Source organism: Varroa destructor, unplaced genomic scaffold (assembly GCF_002443255.2).
Source record: "Varroa destructor unplaced genomic scaffold, Vdes_3.0 BEIS01000001.1, whole genome shotgun sequence".
Lineage (NCBI taxonomy): Eukaryota > Metazoa > Arthropoda > Arachnida > Mesostigmata > Varroidae > Varroa > Varroa destructor.
Window position 1 is genome coordinate 69324143 of NW_019211454.1, and position 9855 is coordinate 69333997.

Below are 9855 nucleotides of genomic sequence, written 5' to 3' on the forward strand. Positions count from 1 at the left end.
ACAAACTAAGTAACACATGACCAAGTCAGCAAGCAGATACGAGTACGAGTCGGCGTTGAAAATAACCTGCTTATATTGTAGAGACCGTACGGAATGCTTTAGCTACAGGAAAATATGTTCATCGATAAGTACCTATTTGTGTGTGTTTACGCTAACACCTGAAGATGACAAATTCGAACAAAGTACGGTCTTTAGATCTATCCCTTTCTGTAAATATAGAGAAGAGTGTTGATTTGTAAAGGTGACTCCGGTATTAGAAAAAACATCGATGTGGTCGACCGTGAAGGCATGTAGCGGAAGGTCACCGGCTCCTTGATTAAATCGAGAAGGAATTGAAAAATAGAAGGGTTCCAATTTTTCCCTCAAGAGGGTAGTGGAAAATCCATAGCGATCTGCTGAAATGTGCCCTCAGTGTCTTTCGCTGATCGACACTTGCCCCAGAGAAGTCGCTTGATAGTTCTGCTTTCTGCCGAAGCGTCAAGAGACCCATGCGCTTGTTGATGGGCTGGCAAGACAAGCAACGAATAGAAAAGTCGACGGGTATAGGGTTGTGCCACAACGTGTGGGTGTATTGGTGCGAAGCCAGGCAACCCAACGGCGCTTATGACATCACGGCGATGACGTGCACAGCCGGTTTTTGCGCTAGGCTTCGCATGCCCTCATTCACCCCTCACCACTTTTGTACATGAAAAGGTCTTTCCGCCCTACGTAGACACAGATCAGTTACCTTAACTAGAAAGCGCTCAGAGTAAGAAATATTGATTAGAGCAATTGATTCTACAACGATGAATGAATCATTTCTATTTAATGAGTTACAGCACAATACACTCTATTATCCAGTGTGCCAACATCTGCAAAGCTATGTAGTCAAATAATCCGACACGTGTTTGACTAAAGTTGCGTTTTCAGATATCGAACAACGATAACGGCAACGGCAACGACATTTGTGGTTGAGCGGGACTTCGACTAGAGCAGTTACTAGGAACAAGAAAAGCTTAGAAAGCTACAATGTTGTATTAGATATCTATGAAGCGTGCACAGTGGACGTCTGCTTCCCGTAAGCTAGCGTCGTGTGCGTATGCTAATCTCAATCTCAGAGTTGCCAGAACTAAATAACGAATAAAATAGGTAGTTAAGGAACGTGAAAGGCGATTAAAAGCCTGCCGAAGGAACTCCAGGTAGGGCCAGCAGAATCAGTTAGATACAGTACGATAAAATCAATATTATAAAATGTCTGGACAACTACGCGATTGAGCTATGACCGAGTCTTCTACATGTTCCATACTTACCAAGTCATAAAAGCTGAGCGATCGCTTTTGTACAACTAGTTAGGTTAGTCCTCTAGTTCAATTAAACGAGTCTGTTGGTGTGGCTTTCGCTTCGTCCTTCCTGCGCGTCTTCGTCTCAGGTAAGACGTCCCGTCCCGGAAATTTTGAGGTATGCGTTTGAACGCTACTTTAGAATTATAGCTATCGAGAGAACGCTATTGTCGTTCAAAAGCCTTATACTGCATTCATATACGCCGAAAGGTCCGTATTTCAGTTTCGGACCTGGCACACTTAAGTAATCGTTCGTCAAAAACGTTAGCATATTCAATACTTCGGACAACTTTTTCTACAACACGTATCAAGTTGACGCCTATAGCTTAAGTAAGAAATTAAACTAGTTATGGCCAAAACTATACGGCTGATTAATTCGAAAGTATCTAAACTTAGTAAATTCACCAACTATACAGCAAATGCTTGCTTTACCCGTACGTATTTTTCACGAGGTTCCGCCTAGATAAACACTGTGGTTTTTCTTGTTATCTAACAAAATAAAGTAAAGTTTATTAGCCGTAATAAATTAACACCGTAACGTTAACTATCAGAAGCATATATATATATATATATATATATATATATATATAATTTTTTTTTCCAGTAAACGATTTTATCAGAGGCATGCCAAAATAGTAGCTGTCGTCATAGAAATTGCGGATAAAGTGTGCGTCTTGTACAATGACTATTGGAAAAGATGCCTAATTACTGATGAGCCGACGCGTTACATGTATTATGATGTATTATTACTGGCCATTCTACATTATTGCTAACTTTTATAGTATTTTCTAGAGCAGCGTTGTCAACAATTGTTTATCCAGTGCGAAGGAAACAGATAGCGACAGCTGGCGGCAGAATAGTCCAGCTAGGATAAGTTACCCGCAGTGGCGCTTGACCTGAACGTTGATTGCTAACGTATTGCTATACAATGGTGTAAATTTCTCAAGACGTCGTACTCGGTACTGTATTTACGCCATCTACAGCTTCGGATCACTGTATTCGGATTATAATCACTTTGCACGGTGCGGCCGTTCGTACGAAAGCATTTTCTACTTTCTAATGGACGGTGTGTTTCTTCTACCGTGTTTATTTCGCCACTGTTTGTCTAGCCGTATAACAGTTACTGCTACGGGAAAATGAGTATGATAATTTACTGAAATTTCCTACAGTTTAGATAAATCGCTTATTATAAACACTTATAACGATGTAGCAAGCAAAAAAAGCTTGTCTTAGCTATTTGAAATGAAACAAAAGATTACAATCGTGTTTCAATCTGCCCTGTGTACTCAGCAAAATCTATAAGTTACCAAAATATACAATCAGTGTGGTAACATATTTCGTTAGTAGGGTTGTGTTGTTTGTTCAGCATTATTACCTACGCGGTTAGAGGGTGATTATTTAAAGTCCATTTTTATGACACGTACTGAAGACCATATGTACCTAATAAAGCACTTAGCAGACGTCAGTTTATATTGTAATTATATGCTTGAATCGACAGCTTCGAGTCTTGCTTGGCAAAGTCGCCGGCTGATCTTTCTCTCACATACTTTTCTAGTTGAAGATCCATTGCTCCTACTGACAGGTTCTAATTAGTCTATGATTTCTTTGTTCTAACTTACTATTTATGGTGATCAGAAAAACAGAAGCCATATCTGCTTGGATACGGATAAAGTATGAAGATTTATTTAACTGGCATAATTTAGAATAAAAAAATGGGGTCTTACGTGGACTACGTGGCAGTTAGCCACTTAGAGGAATGACTCAGTACTAGCGAATAGTATATTGAAAAACTATGATACCAAGCACTTCAACACCTTGTTTCCACGAAGCTACAACACCTCAACGTAAGACTTATTAAACGTATCGTTAATAGGAACAAAAAAGACTTGGCTCGAAACCTGTGCATAAAGCCTTGAAAAAAAACCACATAAATTCTACTAGACGCTTAATATAAGCTAAAGCAAAAACAACAATTTTATGCGTCCACGTATAGCTACGATACATTTTAAATGGAAAACGGTAATTTTTTTAGTTAGTCACAAGTGGTCGATGCTCCCTCAGATTCAGTCAAATCTCTACGTGTGAATCTTACATTGTGTTGCTCATTATATCGACTTTAATCGTAAACGTTTTATTCAGTTCTTATTCTGCTTTGTAAGTATAAACGACAAATAATCTAAGCGTTATTCAGCTTTTTCCGACCTTTTTAAACTTACGCAAGGGGTACCCCCCTGTGAAGCAATGCCGACATCTCTTTACAATAATGGCCGCTTTAGTGGATTGCTGAAGCGTCTGCTCCTGCGACGACGGGACGCGACCATCTACTTCCAAGTAATTCGTTTGGATTCACAACAATTTCCCTTCGCCATATTAAAAATACGTTTGTAAACAACTACCGTGCTCAATGCGTTACATCTATCTACAGTCGTATCTAAAGCAAGAGAATCTGCATTGTTTTTTGTATTTCGTTGTTTTTTTTATTAACGGAACTGTATAAACAATACAATTAGACTTCCTAACCCATTACTGAGATATTCGTTCCCTGCTAGCCCCTTATTTTTTGTAGATTACATACAATTGATAATAATAACAACATTATTGTTATCTGTATGTTGCAACGGAAGTGGTAGCAGGGTAGTGATAGTGGAAGCGCTCTCGATCTTCAATATATTACAAAAAATGTTTTTTTTAAAAATAAATATTGATTGTTGTATAACGGCAGCGATGACATTGAACAGGTTGTACGTCAGTGTCCTTTGTAGGTCACAAACTGGCAGGGCATCTGACTGTATTTGTTAGCAATAGCTGGGTAAAAAGCACTCAGTCATATCGCTAAAAACCGCTTTCGGGTTATAGTTTCCCGAGTCAAAAGTACAGATTTTTCGAAACGCTTTTAAAATCCGAATTTGTGACTCGCATCTAGAGTCCTCAATTGTATTTTGTCTATAAGAATTCAGTAAAAATGATGCATGTGACTTCACAACATCGATTTTTACAGTGTTATGAGTATAAAAATGAAATTGTTAGGCTTGATATTCATCATTCTCTCTTCGGTGGAATAAATAAGGCGAGCTTTACCAACTATGTCCATTTGTACATGGTTTAAATGACAAGGGTCAATAATCTGCTGCACACAGCAATAAATATATGCCTTCACGCCATTGTTTTACTGCGCGATTAGTTTAGTGCACATAGCGTCCTACTCTTATGGACATGTTTTCCATCCCCAATCGGTTATTTGTCCTTCGGTCCTATCTTTACGCTTGCTTAGTCTCACTTTTAATAGTTGCCTGCAGTTCATCGCAGGGTCGAACTTCCTCAAGCTGTCAACTGATCCATGGTGCTTAGCTTGAAAGTAACTGGACCATGTTGACACCAGATGCTTCGGCGTGCTCGTTGTTTCCTGAATTGCCGCTCGTCTAAACGGTCCAGAGGCTTAATCGAGGAAGTCCACTGGAGCTCAGGTAAGGGGTCCGTTGAATGCCTTATTGAGCGGTGGATTTATAATAAGGGACGTCAAATTCAAGAAATTTTGAGCACCAGCTGCGAACGCTGCGTTGTTTTCGGGGCGACGGACTCGTCATCTCAGTCTCCGAATTGCAGCACAGCGAGAAAGCATTGAATGCTTTTGTGAACTTAGCGCAGCGCTGGCAGAGTTCGGTTAACTTACCGCCTGGAAGACAGTCGCCTTCCACAGGCACCGCCCTCGACGTCGTATTCAACAGGCACAGCAACATAACGATAAGAAGAACGCTGCGCAGTATACCCCTCACTGCAGGCCCTGCGATAGTCATCATGGTAATGAACGATGGCAGCAGCTTGAAATTCGTAAAAGCAAGAACGAGCGATGCAAAGAATCTTCCGAAACGTCGCAAGTAATAACGCTTGAGGTCAGCTTTTTCCCTCGTTCCTTCTCTCCTAAAGTATAATAGCTGCTACGGCTGTCTTAGTTGGTTTACTTGAAAACTAGCCACTGCTGCGTCTTTGATCTGTCAACCGTTTGTAGGCTTCAGCTTTCAGGTAGGGGTGATGGTGGCAATCTTTTTATAGGGTCTGTACGTTGTCTGTGAGGAGTGACACCAACAACGTTGGAGGGCCGAGAACGGATTGAGGCCGTCGCGGTGCGCCCTCGAAGATCGTTAGACCACCATCACCAGAAATCCCCTCTCCGCGCGGGAAAGAGGGCAATCCATGTCGCTGGGGACAGCAATGACGATTGTATCATAATTAATAGCAAGCATTGTAATAGAGCACCGTTTCGGTCATGTTTATGAGATGGGAAAATGTTTGTTTATAGGGAAGATAGTTTAGTACAGGTAGAAAAATCGTTTAGTCATAAAAACAATGAAGGGCGACTTATGCTATCCTAGGGTATATCAGCGAATTAATATTCTAGTGTACGAGAAAACTTCTTGAGGCCAACTACAGTCTAAATAGTCGTCGATTTACCTGTTGAGTTAAGCACTTGGATCTGTAGTTTCGAAGGCTATGGGATCACCAGCTGTAGTCACAAAACACGGCAAATCTTCTTAATACGCATAGTGTATCACTTGGCTTTTACCACGTCTCGTTTTATCAAGCTTGACGTTTTTAAAAATACTATTTTTTTCATATTTTTGAAGAGTCTCAACACAACCGTTCATTAATAACCGGGCGCAAACTAACTTGACGAATTTAAGTTAAAACAAAAGCATCATAAGTAAATTGTTCATCAAAATCATCACAAGTACACAAGAGAAAAAGTTTTCTAAGGCTTTTTAGCTCCAACGCCCCAACACTGAGCACATCAATGCCTATAATGTGTTACAGTCAAAAAAATTGCGCAAACCCCCTAAACTGAGCCTAAATTACTAATACCAATAAGTAACTGAGGGTGCTGCTTCGACTACAACAGAAGTGACTGACAAATAAACCACCTATTTACAACTTTTGATAACCGTAGCGCGTCTTTGCAAGAACACGTTGTTTATTGTTTTCTATTAGCTTTTTTAAGGTTCTGGAGACTTCTCGAAGAACAGCATGGTCCCATGGTCCCAGGATACTGGTTCCGATACATTTAATACCATTCAAACAGCCGAATGCATCTTCAGTGAAGTCGACCAAATCTTGCCAATAGCTTGTGGAAGCAAACGTGAGACTGCATGGGGGCAGGACTGAATAGATTTGCCAAAATTGAGTTTTTTTTTTAACGAGACGCAAAAAAAAACATTCAAAAGTATCTGCTCATTTTTTTTTGGTCGTTTTTGCGTGAGCTTCTCAATTGCAGCTTTTTATAAGACTAAATCACAGCCATCGCTCTTTTAAGTTGTAACAATCCTCTATCAGACTACTCTATTCCAATAGTACCGGACTCAGTAAGGCTAAGAGCCAACATTTTTCAGTTGCTTGGGAAACACTGGCAAGATTATTTTTGCCGATTTTATTTCTAGAGGATTTCCTTTTCCTTCTAGAGGATTTCTCTTCGAGGTCCGTTCACGAGAAAACACAAAAACTGGCGGCCGCCTCAAGCCGTTTAGGTCGTGATGGGCCAAAGCATTATGTCCTGAAGTCAGCCGCTTCCAGATGGTAAAATCTCTTGTGTTATAAAAACGACCTGATTTAAGAAACCACTAAGATATTACAAACGGCGATTATGTGACGCCGGTTCTAGTTAGATAGAATGTCCCAGTGATGACTAAATGTTTATTAGCTAATCAATGCGAATTCAAACGGAAAAAAATTAACAAGAAGTTAACTAGAAAATCCCAATCTTGGTAAGCCCCTTATAGTATTGCGTAATTAGCTGTAGCTCAAAGACGTAATTAAGAAAACTTTTGTTTTATGCGCTTCTTTACGTACGGAAATAATTGCATCCCTTAATAGTGTTTCATATTGAACATTTTGGGCGTAAAATGTAAATATTTCAAATAAATATATTGTAAGGAAAAGCCGAAATGTCCTTATTGCTGAAGGCTATAACGCCGCGGATAACTCATTGCCTATTGTTTTGTAATATAAATTGAAGGGTAAATTGAAGGAAGCGGTACAAAAGTTACACTACGTATCACGTTTTTACTGAATCATTGAGTATACAGCTTTGCACCAGCGACACCTCTGAAACCATTAACAACACGTGCGTCGAAACTGTCTTTGGATCGAAAAAAAATGCTTCGTGTCATCACCGAGCACAAAACATGAGACCTTTTACAGTATCTTCAAAAACGTACCTCAGCATATTATATTATACAACAGCTTGTCATTAGGCCAACACGTTGGCCACATATGCCTAAGAAGCCGCCATAAAGGTATTTGTTTGAAATCGCACAAAGTGGTGTACCATTGTGGCTCTAGAAATTAAATAACCCTATTTTTATTAAGGCAAGTATACAACATATCGTTCTTATATTACACAATTCAGGGGGCTACACTTTCCCATACTACAGTTTTGTGTTCTTTTTTTAGAATAAATTCAAGGAGAGGTAAACAGTTGGCTAGTCGTACCACACACAACTGCTGCCTCATGCTTGGTGAAGTACAAAGATGTCATCATAATAATTGGCTGTTATATAACGGCTTTCAGCGCTACGACAAATCCAGGATCCAGCTGCATAAACAAACAGCGCAGACATTGCCTGCTCCGTAATACCTTTTTGGAATGTTGGCTGACAAACTTTTTTGTCTCACTTCAAAGGACGGCCTAGTATGTCATAGGTCAAGGACAAAGTTGTTAAACTCACTTCGTCGCTGAATATCCGCAGCATATTCAACTATATATTGATTGAAACCACTTTTAAGTGGCACTTCCACTGCATAATCTCGCATGAGACACCTTTTTTACCGAAATTTTGATTTTAAGTAACCTACTATCAAGTAGCTGACGGAAGTTAGAAAACAATAATTGACAGAATCGCGTGCGATGTTTGCATGCCCTCATTTCCGTACTGTTCTGTTCAATAAATTAAAACACCGGTGCGTTGGTAGCACTCAAAATGCTAGTAAAGCTTCGCAAAGTACAATAAATATGTCGTCTGGTGTCTTCGGTTCAGTTCCAGTTAGTTGCGCAGTTTGCATTAGTTAATGGCACCTCTATGATGACAAAGCTTCTCGAACCCTCCTCTAACATTATCTACCATTTTCACCGCTGTTGCTCGCAAAATCGCCTCAACACCTACATCCCTACCTATTGTATAATACAGAATTACCTAACATCGCTGAGCTCTTGTCCTGGGTTCTGTAAATTACTACGCGTTAGACTCGTAATAGGGTTGCTTCAAATCGAGGAACTTCATACACCAGCTACGGACGCTTCGCTGCTTCCGGGGTCCAGAGCTTTGGTAGTCATCTTCCGGGACGCAGCATAAAGCGAAAAGATTTACGTCCTTCGTAAACTTTGCGCAACGTTGACAGTTTTCACTTAGTTTCGTACCCTGAAGGCATTCGCCCTCAACGGGGACCGCCATCGAAGATTGGCTTAGCAGGCGAAACGTAGCAAGTAGAAGAAAAACGTTGTATAGCGTACTTTTGACAGGGAACTTCATCAACATCATTGTGCTGAGTCGCAGCGAAAATCTGAGATAGTAAAAAGTGATGATGCCAGACGCTCGTAACACCATTGACGCCTTGAAGTCTACGACGTATGATAGTTGATTCTAAGTATTTTCTGGTGATGCTGAGTAAAACTATCACCAGTGATATCTTTAGAGTTTGTTTTACTGAATTGAAGAGGTCTGCGATGAAGCCGAGTCTGTCGTCTTGTCAATTGCGTCTCCTTTAGAACTCCTCCAGCTCCTTACAGATCGCGATAACTCTGGGGTGGTAGGACGACTTACTACTTATATATGGTGCGCATACAGTCATTTGATCAAGAGTGAAAGACGCCAGTTATAGTGGGACGGGATCCTCGAAAACGAATGGATTGCTAGGGACATCCTTTCTCGGCCGGAAAGGGCGGTGCCAGCCCCCGCAGAGGCGGTTAAAGAGACTGGCTGTTGACTTGTTGCATAGTCAGCTACAGTGTGTATAATTGTAACGGGCTCTGTATCTACCTGTGGAGGGCGGGTCTAAATGTAGTGTTTGGAAAAAACTTACGAAATCACTATTTTTTCTTATATATATAAGCTAACGCCAACTACTATTAAATATATTTTCATCAAAAAATGTGATCTAATTACCCTTAATGTTAATTATTCACATGGATTTCAAAGCGCTTCTTTTTTTTCTTGTTGTTGACTTATAGATGTATATCCTACAGTTACTTTATCATTTTTTTTTGTTTTTTTCTCAAATTTTTTTATGGCTTTTGACTCTGTGAAACTGGTATTAACGGCATGTAAAACATTAAGACGAAGCCATCAGATAAATATAGTAGACAATCGGACAATCGAAAAGGAACGAAGCAAACACATCTGAGACGAGATAAACTAATGGACGTGCGAGCTCAGTGTAAGTCTTACGCGCTAAGTACAAAGAGAACCAATAAATATAAAAACATTCTTGTAACGTTAATCTATACCGAGATTTCCAGCTTATTTATACTTTATATATATATATATATATA